Genomic DNA, 21,461 nt, shown 5'->3' on the forward strand with positions numbered 1-21,461 from the left:
CCTGCAGGGAAAAACACCCATAAGCTTTGTTGTTTTGTAATAAAACCTTTATTTGATTTGGTTTTACACCGGTCTCGTGGTGTCGTAGTTTCTGTCATCTGCCACCAGAAGAAAAAACCCCTCTAACAGTGTTGTATCATTTATACTTCAATTTATCTCTCAATTTCCAAGCGCTTGTTGCTAGTTTCCCACCATTTGATGCCGCTGTTGTATTATTTATAGCTCGCTCACTGGATCACCCCCTTGTTGTGGTGAGTGGGCTTGCAATTCCTATGACCCTTGTGAGTGAAGCTGTCGGGAGTCTCATACTCCCAGCAGGGTCACCAAGGCGGTAAGGTCAAAGGAGAGCAGCTAGACAAAGAATGATCCAAGAAGTTCTCAATGGCAGGACAGGTGGACGATAACAAGTGGTATGTTACAGTGGCTGTGAAGGGTAGATTTGAACAATTTGGGGCAGTCAAAATGTTAAAAGTTAAATAAACCTTGTGGATGGAGGAGTGTTAATGTATATAAAAATGTACATATGGTTGATTTGAATATGCTATTATTGATTATGTAAACCCAATGTATCAGCCACCTGGGGGGGTTTCACTTTCACTGTGTTATGGTTGTTGGTAAAAAATAAAAATTGCAAACATCTAAAAAAAATACAATGGCTGTGAAGGCAGAGGAAGGCTGGAGCAGATAAGAATCTACTGTTGGAAAAACACCTGGGAAGGCTACCACCTCCCCAAGGCGTTTCTCTGGTGGTCACTCTCTGGCTGTAAATCTTCCTCAGTCCAGAGAGACTGGTGATAAGCGACCCCTCCCTCCTGAGAGGAGCACGCTCCTCTTCTGGCATCTCATAGCAGAAGAGTCAATCATAGTTCTAAACCTACCGTATTTTTTGCTCTATAAGACTCACTTTTTCCCCTCCTAAAAAGTAAGGGGAAATGTGTGTGCATCTTATGGAGTGAATGCAGGCTGCGCAGCTATCCCAGAAGCCAGAACAGCAAGAGGGATCGCTGCTTTCACTGCACAGTGATCCTTCTTGCTGTTCTGGCTTCTGAGATTCAGAATATTTTTTTCTTGTTTTCCTCCTCCAAAAACTAGGTGCGTCTTGTGGTCTGGTGTGTCTTATAGAGCAAAAAATACGGTACTTTATTTACAGTCTTATATACAGAGAATCCATCGGCATGTCTCAGCCCCAGTACAGAGCAGCATAACATACAGAAGTGAAACTAACTTCTCAACCAAACTCCAATAGTACTGAGACTTCCTGTCTCATACTCTCAGACACTCACATGACATAAACAACCATAGTGCTACTACTGAGCAGCTTGGCTGAGTCAAATTCCTAACATCACTCCCCCATTTTTAGGTAACCCTGGCTGCGAAAGCTAGTGCAGCATCAAGAGACATAAACAAACAGTTGTCATACAAATAGTATACCCCTGCTGTACTGGTTCCACATTTGGAACTACCTGCAACTGGATTGACCAGTTCAAACCTCTGGTTACCTGTCTTCCATGGGACTAGAGCTTTTGATCTACCTTGTGAATCTGAAACCTGGTTTGAGCTGCTAGCTACAGCTATGCATGTCACAGCTGTGTTAGGAAACTCCCGGGAGTACCTCTTGGGTGGCAGTCCCTTTGTGACTCTCTCAGATCTACATATCAGGTGCAGATCCTCCTTGCTGGCTTGTTCTTCCTTAGGACTTTTGGGAGAACCACGACCAACAGTAAACAGTGGCTCTGGCAATTCGAGTTCAGCCTCAGATGATGGCCTGGACTTTGCTTGTGTGCCTCTCTCAATGACTGTCATCTGTACTAGAATTCTCGGTGGTGCTTTCAGTGTCACTCTCAATGTCAGAATCTACATCTGTGTTGGCATTGATGGGGAAACTGTGGAGAACCTCTCTCTCCTGTCATGCACTGCATTCTACATTCCTAGTAAGAACCACTGTGACAGAATCAGGCAATGAAACTCTGTATTGACCTTTCTCATAACCCATGAAAATGCCCCGTGCACTTTTTGCACCTTGTGGTGTTTCTATCCACATGTGAGACCTGAAAACCTGTAAGTGCTTGACAGAAAGTTTTCTCTGGAACCTTTCTTACCCTCGTGTAAACCTTTCTTACCCACGTGTAAGAAATAGCATTCAGCGACTCAGCCCAAAACTTCTGGGGCAAACATGCACTTAGCAGTTGTGCTTTCAGGCCTTGTTGCAACTCTGTGTTCACCTTGACACATACACTCTTGCTCCATGCAGCTTCTGAGAAAGCAACCTTGTGCTCAATCTCCTGTTCACCTAGGAAATCTTGAAATTCCTGTGAAACAAAAACCTGCTTTTCATCAGTAAAAAGGCTTTCAACATTAGCATCATGAACAAACTTCACCTTATCACAAAATTCTCTGAACTTTGTTAAGGTTTGTTGCGGTTTCTGCAACATGTACACCCAGACATATTGAGAAATACAATCATCCATTATTAGGTAGTACTTAGCTTTGCCTCTAGAAAGTGGTAGAGGTCCAATCACATCAGCATACACTCACTGGGAAACTCTGGTGACTTTCTTGGGCTTCTTGCTTTTGGGACCTGTTTTGCTTTTGGGACCTGCTTTTGGGACACAGCAACACCATGACAACAATTAGTGCTATCAAAGGCAAGCAAATAAAGCCCATCTCCTTGTAGGCATAAAGAAGTGGTGTCCCATCTCTGGAGATTACACATCTCTTATTGTTGCAGAATATCTCAAAACCCTGCTCAGTCAGCCGTGACACACTCAACAGGTTGTACTTTAAACCTGGAATAAAATAAACATTGTTAATGGTGATTTGGGGACTCTAAAGAAACACAGTTCCAAACCCAGTGGCTTCCAACTCATGACCGTCCACTTGCTTGACGATGTAATGCTGATCCTCAAAAGTGGTAAAGACTTTCAGCAGGACGGGGCCTCCCCTAACCTGGCCAATCCCCTGGCAATGCCTCCCCAGGTGGGATTGGGCAATTGGCAGAGGTAGGCGGAGACCTCCTGGTATCCAGCCTGGGGAGGATGAAGCCAGCCTGAAGTACCAGGGGCTGCACTGGGATCTGGGGGGCTGTACATGACCACACAAAAGGTGCCCCCTTTTGATGTGGGAGTGGTCATTCTTGGGATCTTCAACTGTAATCACAAGGTCATCAGCATATGTTTTCAGTTTATATGTTGTTTTTCCTACCGTGATTCCTCTAATGTTTTTGTCCGGGCATTTTGGGATATTACAGGGATTTCAATGGCAGAAGTGATGTCTAGGGGGGGAAGCAGTGTTTTGCCCTGTATTTTTATGGTTCTCCCCACACACAAAAAGTTCGACAACTTGGGTTACCTCACACAAAAAACCACACCTCCCTATTCTCTATTATCTGTGAACTGAATTGAATACTGCTAAAAGGACAAGAAGTTAAACAACTTGGGTTATCTCAAAACTTTGACGTATTTCTACTTGAAATATGGCAACCCTACGTTAAATATACCACATACAAATCACCACTCAAATGAGAAAAAAACACACAGAAACAAAGTAGAAAGAGAACCTAGAAAGAAAAAGAGAGAATTAAACCAGGCTCCCTCTGGCCTGTTATTAAAAGACACCATGACCTTGGGAGAAAGATTACAGGACCAGTTCATTCTTCTTAAACCAGCTTAACCCAAAACAACACCTGCTCTCAGCAGAATGGAAACTTACTTGTCAGCTAAAATGTTCCAGGTAGAGAAGGCACCAACTTCTAGCTTGTGGCACACAGAGAAAATACCAGAACCTTCTACTTGAATGAATAGGTAAGAAATGATTTCTACACTTAGATTAACGCTTTCTGTACCTCAAAAATGCAAGCTATCAGCTATCACACTGTGATATTTGAGAGATCTTTGAGTGAAGCGTGTTATAGAAATTTAATAATAAGACAGTAATGATACATTGGGCAAAAGACTTTGGATATAATATACAGCTTAAAGAATGGGAAAGGTTATGGAATGAAAGGATAAAATTTACAGCCTGTAATGCTTTGAAAGAGAATATGATGAAAATGATGCATAGATGGTATATTACGCCAGTGAAATGAGCTAAAATTCTTAGGTCATTTATTGCTCAGATAGATAAGTCTGGCATCCAGCCCGCTTCCATCGCACCAGGCCTCGCATTCCAAAGCACTGAGCAAAAGCAGAGTCTAGCAGCGGTCAGAAAAATCAGCCTCTGTCTCCTGTGCATCAGTGTGCATAAACAGAGTCTCACACAGAGTTACTAAAAGCTAAAGCACTTTATTTACAGCAGAAACTATCCATTATCTAGCAGAGTACGGAACATCATACAAGCATGTTTGTTCCGTACGAAAACCGAAAGCAGAATAGAACAAAGGACTGAGACTCTCGGAAGTGACACAGAGTCTCTCCGCCCCACAGTAGGCAGGACGTACGCTCTGAGCTGTTTAACCCTGTAAACTCAGGTTCTCCTCACACACCTTCTTGCAAGTATCACCACTTACCCCAACTCCAAACCACCACAGAACTCCCCATGACGCTGGAAGCTCAATGGTTTGGTAAAACCATCAACCAAGTTATAGTGACTGGCACAATATTTCAGCCGTATCAAACCTGACTGAACACTTTGACACACATTCTGGAAAAGTATGTCTAGATGCTTGGTTCTGGCCTTAAATTGCCCAGATTCTGCTAGCTCCAGACAGGGTTGATTATCTTCCCAAACAGTGATGAGCAGGCTACAATCCCCACAGATCTCTTGCACCAAGCATCTATAGAACTCCAGTTCCCAGCACAAATCTGACAGTGCCCTGAACTCAACCTCAGTAGAGGACAGCGCAATGAGACTTTGCTTCCGGGACTTGCACCCAACAAGAGATTGCCCAAACTTTATCACCAACCCGGATACGGACTTCCTGTCCTTCAGATTCGCCCAGTCGCTGTCTGCAAAGCATGTAAGCTTCATCTCATCTGCAGCCGACAGTTTGAGACTGAAGTCTTTGGTATCCTGCAGGTAACGCAGTACCTGCTTGATACCGTGCCAGGCACTTACACTGGGCTTTGAAGCTTCCCTACTGAGCAGATTGGTAGCAAAAGCAATGTCTGGTCTGCTCCATTGGGACAGATACAACAGACTATCCAGAGCTGACTGAAAGAGCTCAGCATTCTCAAACTCAGCACGTTCTGCTTGCTGACTGTCTTTCACGTAGCTTGTCTCCATGGGTGTCCTAACCCCTGCACAATCAGACATTCTGAACTTCTCTTTTTTTATATATAAATATTTATTGAGGTTTTTTTAAATACACAATGCAAAAATGATAAACAATATAACATGTATCATAACACATTTTTCAAAACTTCTTTGGACTCCCTCACGTCTCCCACTCCCACTTACATCATTGTAATTTTTTTCCAGCAATTTATCATCTTATTTATATTCTTAAATCTCGTTCAATTAATTTAATCTAATAATTCTCCAAAAGTTTTATGTTTTCCTCAATCTCACTTATCGTCAAATTCAAATCTAATTCAATGGTAGGCAGTTATTTATGATCTAGCATCCTTCTTAGCATTCGACCAAATTACAATACTTTTGTAAATAAATCTTGAATTTCTTCCAGTCTTCTTCAACCCTCTCTTCTCCCAGGTCTCGGATTCTGCCAGTCATCTCGGCCAGTTGCATATAGTCCATCAGCTGCATCTGCCACTCTTCCAGTGTGGGTAGATCTTGAGTTTTCCAGCTCTTAGCGATAAGTATTCTTGCTGCCGTTGTTGCGTACATAAAAAATGTTCGGTCCTTCTTTAACACCTTCTGGCCGACAATGCCCAGAAGGAAGGCCTCTGGTTTCTTAGTGAAGGTATACTTAAATACCTTTTTCAACTCACTATATATCATTTCCCAGAAGGCCTTCACTCTAGGGCAAGTCCACCAGAGGTGAAAGAATGTTCCCTCATGTTCTTTACATTTCCAACATTTATTATCAGACAAATGGTATATTTTGGCAAGTTTAACTGGGGTCATGTACCATCTATATATCATTTTCATTACATTTTCCTTCAAAGCATTACATGCAGTGAAGTTCAGCCCAGTGGTCCACAACCTTTCCCAGTCCTCAAACATGATATTATGCCCAATATCCTGAGCCCACTTTATCATAACCGATTTAACCATTTCGTCTTGTGTATTCCATTTCAACAGCAAGTTATACATTCTTGATAATACCTTAGTTTTTGGTTCTAACAATTCTGTTTCCAACTTCGATTTCTCCACCTGGAACCCTACCTTTTTGTCATTTTTAAAAACTTCTTTAATCTGAGCGTAATGTAACCAGTCTCGCACTTTATCCTTCATTTTCTCCAAACTCTGCAATTTCCAATTGTCTCCTTCTTTTTCTAATATTTCCCAATATTTTGGCCATTTGGCCTCCATATTGGGTCTTTTTCGGGCCTTAGCTTCCAGAGGTGAAAGCCACCTCGGAGTTTTGTTTTCCAATAAGTCTTTGTATTTTGTCCAGACATTAAATACTGCTTTCCTGACAATATGGTTTTTAAAGACCTTATTGATCTTAACCTTATCGTACCATAGGTATGCATGCCAACCAAAGGCATTGTTAAAACCTTCCAGGTCCAATACGTCAGTGTCTTCGAGAAGTAGCCAGTCTTTTAGCCAGCAAAAAGCTGCGGCTTCATAGTACAACTTTAAGTCCGGCAGGGCAAAGCCCCCTCTTTCTTTCGCATCAGTTAGTATCTTAAACTTAATTCTGGGCTTTTTGCCCTGCCAGACAAATTTAGATATATCTCTCTGCCACTTCCGGAAGCACTCTGTCTTGTCCACAATCTGCAATGTTTGAAACAAAAACAACATCTTTGGCAATACATTCATCTTAACAGCAGCAATTCGGCCTAACAAAGAAAGCTTCAATTTTGTCCAACTATCCAAGTCTCTCTTAATTTCAGACCAACATTTTTCATAGTTATCCTTAAATAGACTCAGGTTCTTTGCTGTTATGTTTACCCCTAGGTACTTTACTTTTTTAACCACAGTTAGTTCTGTTTCTCTCTGAAACCGTTCCGACTCTGTATCTGTCAGATTTTTCCCCAACACCTTAGTTTTCTGTTTATTTAGTTTAAATCCCGCCATCCGACCAAAATCTTGAATCAGTTGTAGTACTCTTTTTGTACTAGATTCTGGCTCCTGCAGGGTCAGAACTAGGTCATCTGCAAAAGCTTTAAGTTTATATTGTTTCGCTCCGACCTGAATCCCTTCCACCAACCGGTCCCCTCTAATCATATTCAAGAGCACCTCCAGAACTGATATAAATAACAAAGGGGAAATCGGGCAGCCTTGTCGTATTCCTTTTTCAATTTTAAACTCTTCTGTAACCACATTGTTTACTATCAATTTAGCCTTTTGTTCTGAATATATTGCATCAATCCCATTCTCAAAACCCCGACCCACTCCCATTTCTTTTAGATTTCCCTTCATAAATTTCCAAGAGATATTATCAAAGGCCTTCTCCGCATCTATGAAAATTAGCACTGCTTTTGTATTTATGTCAGTTTGCAAAAGTTCCAAGATGTCAATAATGTTCCTTGTATTAGCAAACATGTGTCTACCTGGGAGAAAGCCTGCCTGGTCTTTATGAATTACTTCATTTAAAACTTTTTTAAGTCTACTTGCCAGGACATCTGCAAATATTTTGTAATCCACATTTAAAAGGGAGATGGGACGGTAGTTCTTGAGTTGTGTCTTTTCAGAATCCGATTTAGGTATCAATGTGATAAATGCTTCCTTCCACGATTCCGGCGCCCTCCTCCCCTCCATAATTTCATTGCTAACCTCCATCAGTGGTTGTATCAAGTGGTCTTTTAATGTCTTATAATACTTGGAGGTTAGCCCATCTGGCCCTGGAGATTTGCCCAGTTTCATGTTTTGAATGGCTTGTTCAATCTCTTGGCGTGTTATTTTACTGTTCAGGAGAGATCTATTTTCTTGTGACAATTTTTTAAGTCCATTTTTCTCCAAAAATTGTTTAATCTCAACCTCATCCTGCGGCCCTTGAATATATAATTTTTTTAAGTATTTCTGAAAACACTTTCTGATCTCCATGGGGTTCTGAATGTTTCTTCCTTCAATTTCCAAATTTGTAACTGTATTCAATTTTTGAGCAACTGCTCAATCTTGCCCTTCTGACTGAGCAAGAAGCTACCATCCTCAGTTCTAGCTATCTCCACGCCCAGGTACATCTTTACTGCACCTACGTTCTTGAGCTGAAACCACTTCCCAAGCTCTTTGGCAAACTTCTGTACCTGTTTGTCTGCCCTTGCAGTGTAAATTATGTCATCAACGAAGATTAACACCATTTCCTGCGACTCTCCTGACCCTTTAAGGTACAGGCAACTGTCAGCAAGACTCCTCCTGAAACCTAGCTTCTCTAAAGCTTCATTCAGGCACATGTTCCAATTCCTGGCCAATTGTTTCAAACCGTAAATTGTCTTGTGAAGTCTCCATACAGTACCTTGCTCATTGCCCTCAAACCCTGGAGGAGGAAGCATGTACAGATCCTCCTGGAGGTTTGAGTTCAAGTAGGCTACATCCATATCAAAGTGATGCACCAGCAAACCTCTTTGTGCAGCAATGGCTAAGAACATGCACAGAGTTTCACTTCTGGAAATAGGAGCATAAACTTCAGTATAATGCAGCCCCTTCCGCTGCGTGAACCCTCTGGCTACCAGCCTAGCCTTGTACTGTGGTTCTCCAGTTGCTGTGGGTTTAAGACGGTAAACCCAGCGGCTACTTGCGGCCTGTTTGCCCACTGGCAACTTTGTGAGGGAGAACACACCTAGAGACTCCATTGAGTTCATTTCCTTCTGCATCGCCTCATGCCATTTCCTGGTTTCTTCCTGAGGCAGTTTCTGAACATCTTCAAAACTCTCGGGTTCACACTGTGCCATACCAACCCACACACTAGTGACTGCAAACCTGTCAGGAGGTTTCCCTTTCGTTGTCTGAGTTGAATGGTGCAACACAATTTCAGGTGCCCCCTCTGACCCACTAGGGCCAGCCAGAACATCCTTGGCATCAGAGTGCTCCCCCTCTGACTTACTGCGCCTTCTAGAATTCTCAGCTGAACCTGTGGGAAAAGAAGGAGCACTGCTGTGCTCAAGCTTCACAGCTTTAGGAGAAGTTCTCCCCTCTACCTGCTCTGGGTCGGGACTCTGTTCCTCAGCAGCATATTCAACCTCTTCCTCTTCTTCATCGGCAGAGTCAAGCAGACCCTCTGAAAGAATATCAGGGTTCCCATGTATCCGTGTCCACCCACTCTGCTCACAGAATTCAGCACTGTTGCTGAGCAGAATTCTGGACTGATTCCCTGATGGATAAGCGAACCTCCATCCCTTGGTCCCTGGCTCATACCCACAAATCCCTTTTGGGATCTGGGGCCACCCTTTTTGCATTTAGCCTTTGGTATGAGGACCCAAGCGTCACAGCCAAAAACACGGAAGAAATGCACCTTGGGCTTCTTGCCGTGCAGCAGAAAATAGAGTGTGTCCCCTACTACTGAATTGAACGACCTGTTTGAAGCTATTAATCTGCCGTCCAGTCACGCTCCCCTGTGCAACATCTGCTGTCTGCTGGGGTCGGCCTGGGCAGAAAATGCAGAGTTGCAACGGTCCTGCCGTCCGTGTGAGAAAGAGGGATAAATCAAGTCCAGAGACAGTTCCTTTCTATCTCTAAAGCGTTTATTTTACAAGCAGTAAATCATTCCACACCGTCGGAGCTTTCCGGCATCTTTCCTGTGCTAGAAACACAGTCTAAATCGAAAGCAGCTCTCACAGACAAAGACGGACAAAGCCTGTGACGCACGGCCTTACGTAAAGGCCCCTCCCCCAGATACAGGACACCAAGGAGTTTTAACTCTATAACCACCAAACTCCACACTGTTCAAGGTAAAATTGAACTCCCCCCAAAGACTCCCCCCAAAAGCACTGTGGGAGCCCGGCGTCAAACAGCAATGCTGTGGACATCTCCTGCAGCATTCTGTTCCAACGTTCTGCAATGCCATTCTGCTGGGGACTGTGTGGAGTTGTCAACCTGTGTTGAATCCCCTTCTTGCAGAAGAAACTTTGCAGCACAGACCCGGTGAACTCCCTGTCGTGGTCGCTTTGAAAGTTTCACACACATGTGGAAAACTGCAGTTCCACTGCCACAATCCAGTCTTTAATTAGTGGTGCAGCCTCACTCTTGTGTTGAAGTATGAACAGCCAGCCATTCTTCAAAAAATCATCAATCAGCACCAACGCATTTTAGCCCTGCCCATACTGGTTACTGACATGGGGCCACACAAATCTGCATGCACTAGCTGAAAAGGCCTAGTGGTCACCCTTTCAGACCTTGGGTATGGGCACGTTTTCACCTTTGCATGCTTACACCCTCTGCACTCAAGAAACTTAGCACAAGATTTCATTTTGCACCCCTCAGTACATTCTGGGATCTTCTTCATGGAACCCCACAACACATGAGCCAGGCATCTGTGCCAGAGATGAGCACACGCATCATGGACTGGAACATTGGCACACTGTGCTCGAGCTGCCTCCATGTTATCTGGAACTGCAAGAGAAGTTTCTAGCACAAACAGCCTAGCTTTACATTCCACACTGACTAGTTGCTGCCCATCCCTGGAAATAGAACACATGTTATCCTCAAAACAGACTCTATAATTATCAGCAACAAGAGCGGCGATGGATAGCAACGCGCAGGACAGTCCAGGAACAACAAACGCCTGTATCGAATCCTGTAAGAAAGAACAAAACAGTGAGCCAGTCTGCGTCAGAGCACACTTAGTCCCATCTGCCAAACAGATACCAAGATAAGATGGCGGTGCGTGTAGATGCAGCGGCTGGTTGCTCCTCAACTCAGAATTTGGCTTTTTTGTCCTGCCAAAATAGACTTGTTTATAGTCAGCAGGACATGTTATCTATTCGGCTGCGGAGTGTGTGCTGCATAAATTGTGAGTGTCTCCGCGTCTGCAAGGAAGATTTTTTGACTTCAAAGAACTGGGGGTTAAAGAGACACAGGAGAGATCGTAAACAGAAGAGAGGCTGCAGAGGAGGAAGGCGATTAAGGCAATTAAGGTTGAAGACACAACATTATAACTTACCGCTTCCCAGCATTTTCTATGTGAATGTGAGATCTTTGGTGAATAAGCTGGAGGAGTGGAGATTGTGGATAGCAACTGAGAAAACTGTGAGTGAATGCTGTCTCCTGCTGCTTACAGAAACTTGGCTGACACCAATTATTCCTGACTCAGCCATAGAACTAACAGGCTATACAGTGTTCCGCCATGATAGAACAGAGGACTCTGGTAAAAGGAGGGGGGGAGGTTTGTGTGCATACGTAAATAATAGCTGGTGCACAAACCACGCTGTGATAGCTAGTCATTGCTCCCCAACTGTGGAATTTATGATGCTTAAATGCAGACCAATATATATCCCCCGAGACTTTACTGTGGTACTGATAACTATAGTATACATTGCACCTGATGCGAACACCAATGAGGCAATGGGTCTTCTGCATGATGCCATTAGCAGACAACAAGGCAAGTATCCCGAGGCTGCATTTCTTGTATGCGGGGATTTTAACCAGGCAGATTTGAAAGTGGCCCTACCCAAATTCTATCAACACATAAAGTGTGCAACCAGGGGAGAAAGGACTCTGGACAGGCTGTATACAAATGTCAAACAGGCCTATAAGGCCGAACCACTGGCACATCTAGGCCAATCTGATCATGTGTCCCTGCTCCTGACTCCTGAATATGTTCCACTGAGGAAACGGACTCCAGCTATAAAGAGGGATATTACAATATGGCCAGCTGAAGCATCCCAACAACTACAAGACTGTTTTCATGACACCTACTGGGAGGTATTTGCCCAACAGGATGTAGAGACTCATACTGAGCAAGTGTTGGACTATATCAGGTTCTGCACTGACAATGTAACACAGAGGCGCCGGATAAAGATCTACCCAAACAGGAAGCCCTGGATGACAAGGGAGGTCCAGGGGTTGCTAAAGGCAAGAAATACTGCTTTCAGAAGTGGAGATAAGTCGCTGTACAGCTTAGCTAGAGCGGATCTAAAGAGAGGTATCCGTGTAGCAAAGGAGGCGTATAGACAGCGGCTGGAGAATCATCTACAAAGCAACAACACCAGGCAGGTGTGGCAAGGCGTACAAGAATTAACAGGGTATAAATCCAAGGATTCCCTGGCAGACGAGGGAGGGGCATCCCTCACAGAGGATCTGAATGCCTTTTTTGCCCGTTTTGAAGTAACATCTGCAGCAACACCTGCTGAGGCTTTACCACCACCACCACCACTCCCTGTGAAGGCTTTGCCACCATCACCACCATCGTCATCATCAGTACAAAGGAATGTGGTAGTCTCTGTGGAAAAAGAAGAGATGAGGAAGGTGCTGAAGGGAATCAACCCAAGGAAGGCCACAGGGCCAGATGGGGTAGCTGGAAGGGTACTGAGAGACTGTGCAGATCAACTAGCAGGAGTTTTCACTGGGATTTTAAATCGATCCCTAGCCCAGGCTATTGTTCCATCCTGCCTAAAGTCCTCTACTATCGTTCCAATAGCAAAAAAAATCTAACCCGGAAGATCTGAATGACTTCCGTCCAGTAGCACTCACACCTATAATCATGAAGTGCTTTGAAAAGCTGGTACGAAATTATGTCATTGCTTGCCCACCAGAGGGACTGGACACATTCCAATTTGCTTATAAAACGAAAAGATCGACAGAGGACGCTGTGGCGATTGCCCTCCATGCCGTTCTTGCACATTTGGAGCAGCGGGGGGGTTATGCCAGACTGCTTTTTTTAGATTTCAGCTCGGCATTTAATACCATTCTACCACAACGTCTGATGTCTAAACTGGAAGATCTGGGGCTTCCGTTATCACTTTGTGGGTGGATATTGGACTTTCTGTCAGACCGCGCCCAGGGGGTTCGGTTGGGCCCTTATACCTCTAATACACTTAAGACTAACACAGGAACACCACAGGGATGCGTACTTAGTCCGCTCCTTTATATTCTCTACACGTACGATTGTGTCGCTGCTCACCCTAGTAATAGGGTTGTCAAATTTGCTGATGACACAACCGTGATTGGGCTCATCTCTGAAAGAGAGGGTGAAACGGACTATAGAGATGAGGTGGAGTGGCTGACAGAGTGGTGCAGAGCTAACAACTTGCTCATAAATACAAGGAAGACAAAGGAGCTTGTGGTGGACTTCAGGAGACAGAAGAGCAATGTCCAGCCACTTTTGATTGATGGGGTCTGTGTGGAGAGGGTAACAACGTTCAGATTTTTGGGTATTGAATTACAAGAGGATCTGTCCTGGAGTGTCAACACAAGGGGGCTTGTGAAGAAGGCGCAGCAGAGACTGTACTTTTTGAGAATCCTAAGGAAAAACCATCTTCCGCAGAAACTGCTGCTTGCCTTCTATCACTGTGCCATTGAGAGCGTGCTCACTTATGGCCTATGTGTGTGGTACGGAAGCTGTACTACCCAGGACAGGATGGGGTTGTGCAGAGTTGTGAAGGCAGCAGAGAGCATTGTTGGCTGTCCACTCTCCACCTTAGAGCAGATTTATGCCACAAGGTGCCAGAGGAAGGCACTGGACATAGTAAAAGATCCATCACATCCTGGTCACTGTCTCTTCGAGCTCCTGCCGTCGGGACAGAGATACAGGACGATGAAGACAAGAACGAGCTGATCAAGAACAGCTTCTTCTCCAGAGCGATCTCAGCCCTGAATGGGAAACCTGGACTTTGAAAGTCATCTAATCTTCCTTGCTGTATTATACTATATTGTTTTAATTAGTGTTTTTATAGTTGTTCTGATTTTGAGTGGAGTGCTCTACCTGGGTGGATGGAGCAGCCAAGTAATTTCGTTGTCCCCGAGAGGGGGCAATGACAATAAAGATATTATTATTATTATTATTATTATTATTATTATTATTATCCAGAGACTACAGAGGTACCCCTTCATGGATCACTGCCTTGCCGTGGCGAAGGGGCTTGAAGAACTCAGAGAAGCTATGAACTATGCCGAGCAGGGCACCCAAGATGAACAGGTCATAGTGGAGAGTTTTGACCAAACGTGATCCACCTGGAGGAGGAACCGGCAAGCCACTCCAGTATCCCTGCCAAGAAAACTCCATGGACAAAGACAACAGGCATATAAAAGTTATGACGCTGGAAGATGAGCCCCTCAGGTCGGAAGGCGTCGAACATGCTACTGGGGAAGAGCGGAGGGCAAGTACAAGTAGATCCAGAGCTGATGAAGTGGCTGGGCCAAAGCCGAAAGGACGCTCAGTTGCGGATATGCCTGGAAGCGAAAGGAAAGTCCAATGCTGTAAAGAAAAATATTGCATAGGAACCTGGAATGTAAGAACCATGAACATGGGTAAGTTGGATGTGGTCAAAAATGAGATGGCAAGAATAAATATTGACATCCTGGGCATCAGTGAACTAAAATGGACGGGAATGGGTGAATTCAGTTCGGATGACCATCATATCTACTACTGTGGGCAAGAAACCCGTAAAAGAAATGGAGTGGCCCTCATAGTCAACAAAAGAGTGGCAAAAGCTGTACTGGGATGCAATCTCAAAAATGATAGAATGATCTCGATACGAATCCAAGGCAGACCTTTTAACATCACAGTAATCCAAGTTTATGCACCAACTACTGGTGCTGAAGAAACTGAAATTGACCAATTCTATGAAGACTTACAACACCTTATAGAAGTGACACCAAAGAAGGATGTTCTTCTCATTATAGGGGATTGGAATGCTAAAGTAGGGAGTCAAGAGATAAAAGGAACAACTGGCAAGTTTGGCCTTGGAGATCCAAACGAAGCAGGGCAAAGGCTAATAGAGTTCTGTCAAGAGAACAAGCTGGTCATCACAAACACGCTTTTCCAACAACACAAGAGACGACTCTACACATGGACATCGCCAGATGGGCAGCATCGAAATCAGATTGATTATATTCTCTGCAGCCAAAGATGGAGAAGCTCGATACAGTCAGCAAAAACAAGACCTGGAGCTGACTGTGGCTCAGATCATCAGCTTCTTATAGCAAAATTCAAGCTTAAACTGAAGAAAGTAGGAAAAACCACTGGGCCGGTAAGATACAATCTAAGTCAAATCCCTTATGAATACACAGTGGAAGTGAGGAACAGGTTTAAGGATTTAGATTTGGTGGACAGAGTGCCTGAAGAACTATGGATGGAGGCTCATAACATTATACAGGAGGCAGCAACGAAAACCATCCCAATGAAAAGGAAATGCAAGAAAGCAAAGTGGCTGTCCAATGAGGCCTTACAAATAGTGGGGGAGAGAAGGCAAGCAAAATGCAAGGGAGATCGTGAAACATACAGGATATTGAATGCAGATTTCCAAAGAATAGCAAGGAGAGACAAGAAGACCTTCTTAAACAAGCAATGCAAAGAAATAGAGGAAAGCAATAGAATGGGAAGAACCAGAGATCTGTTCAAGAAAATTGGAGATATGAAAGGAACATTTCGTACAAAGATTTCCATAATAAAGGACAAAAGTGGAGAGGACCTAACAGAAGCAGAAGACATCAAGAAGAGGTGGCAAGAATACACAGAGGAATTATACCAGAAAGAAACGGATGTCTCATATACCCCAGGTAGTGTGGTTGCTGACCTTGAGCCAGACATCCTGGAGAGTGAAGTCAAATGGGCCTTAGAAAGCACTGCAAATAACAAGGCCAGTGGAAGTGATGGTATTCCAGCTGAACTATTTAAAATTTTAAAAGATGATGCTGTTAAGGTGCTACACTCAATATGCCAGCAAGTTTGGAAAACTCAGCAGTGGCCAGAAGATTGGAGAAGATCAGTCTACATCCCAATCCCAAAGAAGGGCAGTGCCAAAGAATGCTCCAACTATCGCACAATTGCACTAATTTCTCACGCTAGCAAGGTTATGCTTAAAATTCTACAAGGAAGGCTTAAGCAGTATGTGGACCGAGAACTCCCAGAAGTGCAAGCTGGATTTAGAAGAGGCAGAGGAACCAGAGACCAAATTGCAAACATGCGCTGGATTATGGAGAAAGCTAGAGAGTTCCAGAAAGACATTTACTTCTGCTTCATTGACTATGCAAAAGCCTTTGACTGTGTCGACCATGGCAAACTATGGCAAGTTCTTAAAGAAATGGGAGTGCCTGATCACCTCATCTGTCTCCTGAGAAATCTCTATGTGGGACAAGAAGCTACAGTTAGAACTGGATATGGAACAACTGACTGGTTCAAAATTGGGAAAGGAGTACGACAAGGCTGCATTTTGTCTCCCTGCTTATTTAACTTATATGCAGAATTCATCATGCGAAAGGCTGGGCTGGATGAATCCCTAGCCGGAATTAAGATTGCCGGAAGAAATATCAACAACCTCAGATATGCAGATGACACAACCTTGATGGCAGAAAGTGAGGAGGAATTAAAGAACCTTTTATTGAGGGTGAAAGAGGAGAGTGCAAAATATGGTCTGAAGCTCAACATCAAAAAAACGAAGATCATGGCTACTGGTCCCATCACCTCCTGGCAAATAGAAGGGGAAGAAATGGAGGCAGTGAGAGATTTTACTTTCTTGGGCTCCATGATCGCTGCAGATGGTGACAGCAGCCACGAAATTAAAAGACGCCTGCTTCTTGGGAGAAGGGCAATGACAGGCCTAGACAGCATCTTGAGAAGTAGAGACATCACCTTGCCAACAAAGGTCCGTATAGTTAAAGCTATGGTTTTCCCAGTAGTGATGTTTGGAAGTGAGAGCTGGACCATAAAGAAGGCTGATCGCCGAAGAATTGATGCTTTTGAATTATGGTGCTGGAGGAGACTCTTGAGAGTCCCATGGACTGCAAGAAGATCAAACCTCTCCATTCTGAAGGAAATCAGCCCTGAGTGCTCACTGGAAGGACAGATTGTGAAGCTGAGGCTCCAGTACTTTGGCCACCTCATGAGAAGAGAAGACTCCCTGGAGAAGACCCTGATGTTGGGAAAGATGGAGGGCACAAGGAGAAGGGGGCGACAGAGGACGAGATGGTTGGATAGTGTTTTCGAGGTTACCAGCATGAGTCTGACCAAGCTGCGGGGGGCAGTGGAGGACAGGATTGCCTGGCGTTCTCTGGTCCATGGGGTCACGAAGAGTCGGACACGACTAAATGACTAAACAACAACAACAGAGGTGCAGTTCCTCAGAAAACCACTAGAGGACACAAGATGATGCGACACTCCTGAATCTGTCACAAAAGACGGCACAGTGTCCTGTTTACAGCTCTGGAATGTTGCCATAGAAGCTGCTAAATGTTTACATTCAGGGCCGTCTCTGCCAGCTCCCTTCGGCTTTGTTTTCCCACATTTCGAAGAGCTCTTTATCTGGTTGCTCTGGGAGATGACCTTGGGCTGTTCCTGCACCTTCACTGCACAGTCTCTCACGAGATGGGAGGGGGATCCACAGCGATAACAATGGCATGAAGCGAACGCTCTCACAGTCTCCCCTCCAGGTCTTCCTGCATTCCCTGCACCCCCACCTTTGGGAGCACAGCCTGGGCCTGCAGCTCGCACCGTAGCTCTCTGTCTGCGGGCCTCCTCATCACAAAGACGCCCTGCAACATAATCCAGACTTAGTTGGTCGGATGGCATAGCCTCCAAGGTCAAACACAACATCTCATAGCTCCTGTCCAATGAGCTCAGGAGAATGTACACTTTGAGCTCCTCAGAGAGAGGGACTAGCAGCTGTCGAAGCTTATTAAATGTGGCCAGCATCTGGGTTATATGCTCTATCATCGAACCACCCGGCATAAGCTTCATCTCAAAAAGACTCCTAGTAGTATGGATCTTGGCCCAGCAGTTGTTCTCTGATGGACAAGCTCCAAAGCGTCCCAGACAGCTTCGCAGTCGTTAAACCATCAACATGAGGGAGTTGGGAGGAATCCAAGGTGAGGATTGAAAGCACGTCTGGAGTTTGCTACATGTACAATCAGGGTCTATTTGATTGGTCATGCAAGAAGCAAACAACAGTTAGCTTAAGTACTTGTGAAGCTGAACTGAATGCACTGTCTTATTCACTCAAAGATTGTGAATGGTTGTTACAATTGTGCAAAGACATGAAAATTCCTGTCAAATGTCCAATCCAGGTTTACCAGGACAACAAAGCATGTTTGGCTTTGCTGAATTCTGAAGGTTGTAAGCAAAGCACGAAGCACTTGCAATTGAAGTTGCAACATGCTAGGGAACGTATTCAGAAGGGACTCGTAACAGTGTCCTATATGCCAGGTAATGAAATTCCTGCTGATGTATTGTCCAAGATTGTATCAAGGGATCAACACTGTACCTATGTGCAGAAGTTGGGTTTGTACTGATATTGTACGAACACGCTGCCCAGTGATGTTCATAGAAAGGGGGAGGATGTTGGTTTCTGCTCTCTTCACTGTGCAGCGAAGTGCTTGTCACGAGGCAATGTTTACATTCCAGTCAGAGTTGCTGTTGGAGTTTCTCACGGGAAAGGAGACTGGATGTGACGTACACTGGTTTCCTGTTTTTCACTGTTCTCACTCAGTGCTTCTCTCCGTGCTTTAGAGGAGAGAGGATGCTTTCTCTGCTCCGGCAGAGGCAAGATGTTTTTCTGTAATCTACCAGCTTTGAAACGTACATAAAGCAATATAGAGTATGTGCGCGTATTCCTCATCATTCCGCTGTGCACAGGACACTGCAAACACAACAGACTAGCCCCCAAGTTCTGCCCATTTAGCCATTCAAATGGCACATTAAAAGACTCCTGGAGCTCAGCCATCTTCTCCCCCGGTCCTCCCTTGGGGCTCAGAAGTACTCACGCGTACAAGCCGGCTTCTGAGGAGAAGCCTCCATCAACTCTTGCAGCACACAGCTTGCAGCCAGCGAGACCCCCGGCTTTCTTCCAGGCAGGGCCTCAGAGCTGGGCTTCCTTCCTCAGCAGCCAAAAGCTTTCCAGCACACAGCACATAAATGTAGGCTTTCTCTGACGGCGTCTTGCTGCGTCCATAAGCTCTTAGGTCATTTATTGCTCAGATAGATAAGTCTGGCATCCAGCCCGCTTCCATCGCACCAGGCCTCGCATTCCAAAGCTCTGAGCGAAAGCAGAGTCTAGCAGCGGTCAGAAAAATCAGCCTCTGTCTCCTGTGCGTCAGTGTGCATAAACGGAGTCTCACACAGAGTTACTAAAAGCTAAAGCACTTTATTTACAGCAGAAACTATCTATTATCTAGCAGAGTACGGAACATCATACAAGCATGTCTGTTCCGTATGAAAACCGAAAGCAGAATAGAACAAAGGACTGAGACTCTCGGAAGTGACGCAGAGTCCCTCCACCCCACAGTAGGCAGGACGCACACTCTGAGCTGTTTAACCCTGTAAGCTCAGGTTCTCCTCAGAAAAATGTATAAGACAAATAACAAATGTTGGAAATGTAAAGAAAAAGAAGGAACATTTTATCATATGTGGTAGGAATGTAAAAAAGTAAAGAACTTCTGGGAAATGACATATAATGAGATGAAAAAGATGTTGAAATATACATTTTTTAAAAAACCAGAAGAATTTTTACTTGGTATTATAGGCCAGGACATTAATAGGCAAGATGTTAAATTGTTTTTATATGCAACAACTGTGGCAAGAGTATTGTTAGCCTAGAAATGGAAACAAGAAGAAATTCCGATGAAAGAAGAATGGCAGACGAAATTAATGGAATATGCAGAATTGGACAAAATGACAGGAAAGATTTGAAATCTGCGGGACCAGAGATTTACAGAAGATTGGAAGAAATATATGAATTATTTGAAGAGCAACTGTAATCAACAAATTACAGTAGTGGACTACAAGATGTTTTGTAAGGAGAAATATACGTAGTGTTACAAAGTAGAAATAGAGATATAGGTTATGAGTTTGAAATGTAATAGGGAAGATAAGAAATGCATACTGAGAGATTAGATTGGAAAATTTTCAGACAGGATTGATGGAAGTCAAAAAAAATTGAATAAGATGTAAAAGTATGTTTAATTACTGTTGAAAATGATATGTAAAAAAAACTAATAAAATTTTATATAAAAAAAGAAATTTAATAATAAGAAGAAAACTAATAAAATGACTACTAGGATCTAGGGGTCTAAGGAGACCACAAGCTTACCATGAGTCAAGAGTGTGATGCAGCAGGGGGACAGGGTACTAATGCTCTTCTAGGCTGCATCAACAGAAGTCTAGTGTCCCATTCAAGGGCAGTAATAGTACCACTCTACTTTGTCTAGGTCAGACCACACCTGGAGTGCTGTGTCCCATTTTGGGCACCACAATTTAAGAAGGATGTTGACAAGCTGGAAGGCGCGCAGAGGAGGGCAACCAAGATGATCAAGGGGCTGAAAACCATGCCTTATGAGGACTGGTTGAGGGAATTGGGAATATTTAGTATGGGAAAGAGGAGATAAGATCGCCATCTTCAAAAACCTCCAGGGTTGTCACATGGAAGGTGATATCACTCCCAGAGGGAAGGACACAAACCCATGGCTTCAAGTTACATGAAATAACATTCTGACACTAAGAGCAGTTTGACAGTGGAACAGTCTCCCTCGGGAGGTTGTGGACTCCTTGAATGGAGCTTTTTAAGTAGAGGTGAGATGGCAATCTGTCATGGAGGCTTCAGTTTGAGATTCCTGCATTGCAGAGGGTTGGACTAGATGACCCTCTGAGTCCCTTCCAACTCTACAATCCTATGATTCTATGAGTCTAACTATCAAGCATGTGGTAAAGAAACATGACAGGATGGAATCCCAACAGAAGTTCTGAAAGCTGGCTTCAGAACGTCTCTCATGAAACACCTCCACGACCTCCTCTTTGAGAGTTAGGAACAAGGATCTATGGCACAAGACACAAGTATCATACATACCACCAAGTTGATATCTTTTTGTCAATAAATGTCAGGAGCAGAGAACCCTCTCCTCTCCTGGTAGCATCAAAGATAAGAAGAACAAGCAAGTTTATATTTATGTTTTTTATTCAGTCATCTGGTTGCAAGACAAAGAATCCAGGTCTCCACAAAAAGGAGACATTGCCTACTCTGGAGGTAACCTCTTCCATCCCCAACAACATCCTGAGTACTTACAGAAAATCCCGGGAATCACACTCCTTTGCATTATTTGCACCTGAATGCAGAGTGAGTGATGAGCCCTTGGAGAAGGAGAATCTCCCAAACTTACCAGGGAGATCTCTGCAGTCTGCTCTCTCACTCCCCCCTCCTCCACCACTACCTTCAGCTATAATTCAGTTCTGCCTTCTTCTCCTCTTGAAACTGCTGGAGACAAGGTGGCAAACCTTCCCACTCTCCCTCCTCTTCTGAGAGGAGCCGAACAGACTG

At 44.2% G+C, this 21,461-nt stretch overlaps 1 protein-coding gene and 1 long non-coding RNA gene across 2 annotated transcripts in view; one reads left to right on the plus strand and one right to left on the minus strand.

The window, feature by feature from the left end:
- Window positions 1-21,461, plus strand: part of LOC307224446 — a 202,557-nt gene that overhangs the window by 171,005 nt on the left and 10,091 nt on the right. The window lies entirely within an intron of this gene.
- The window catches only part of LOC307224310 (uncharacterized protein), a 199,998-nt gene that overhangs the window by 100,878 nt on the left and 77,659 nt on the right, over window positions 1-21,461 (minus strand). The window lies entirely within an intron of this gene.

Source organism: Podarcis cretensis, assembly GCF_951804945.1.
Source record: "Podarcis cretensis genome assembly, chromosome: 9".
Lineage (NCBI taxonomy): Eukaryota > Metazoa > Chordata > Lepidosauria > Squamata > Lacertidae > Podarcis > Podarcis cretensis.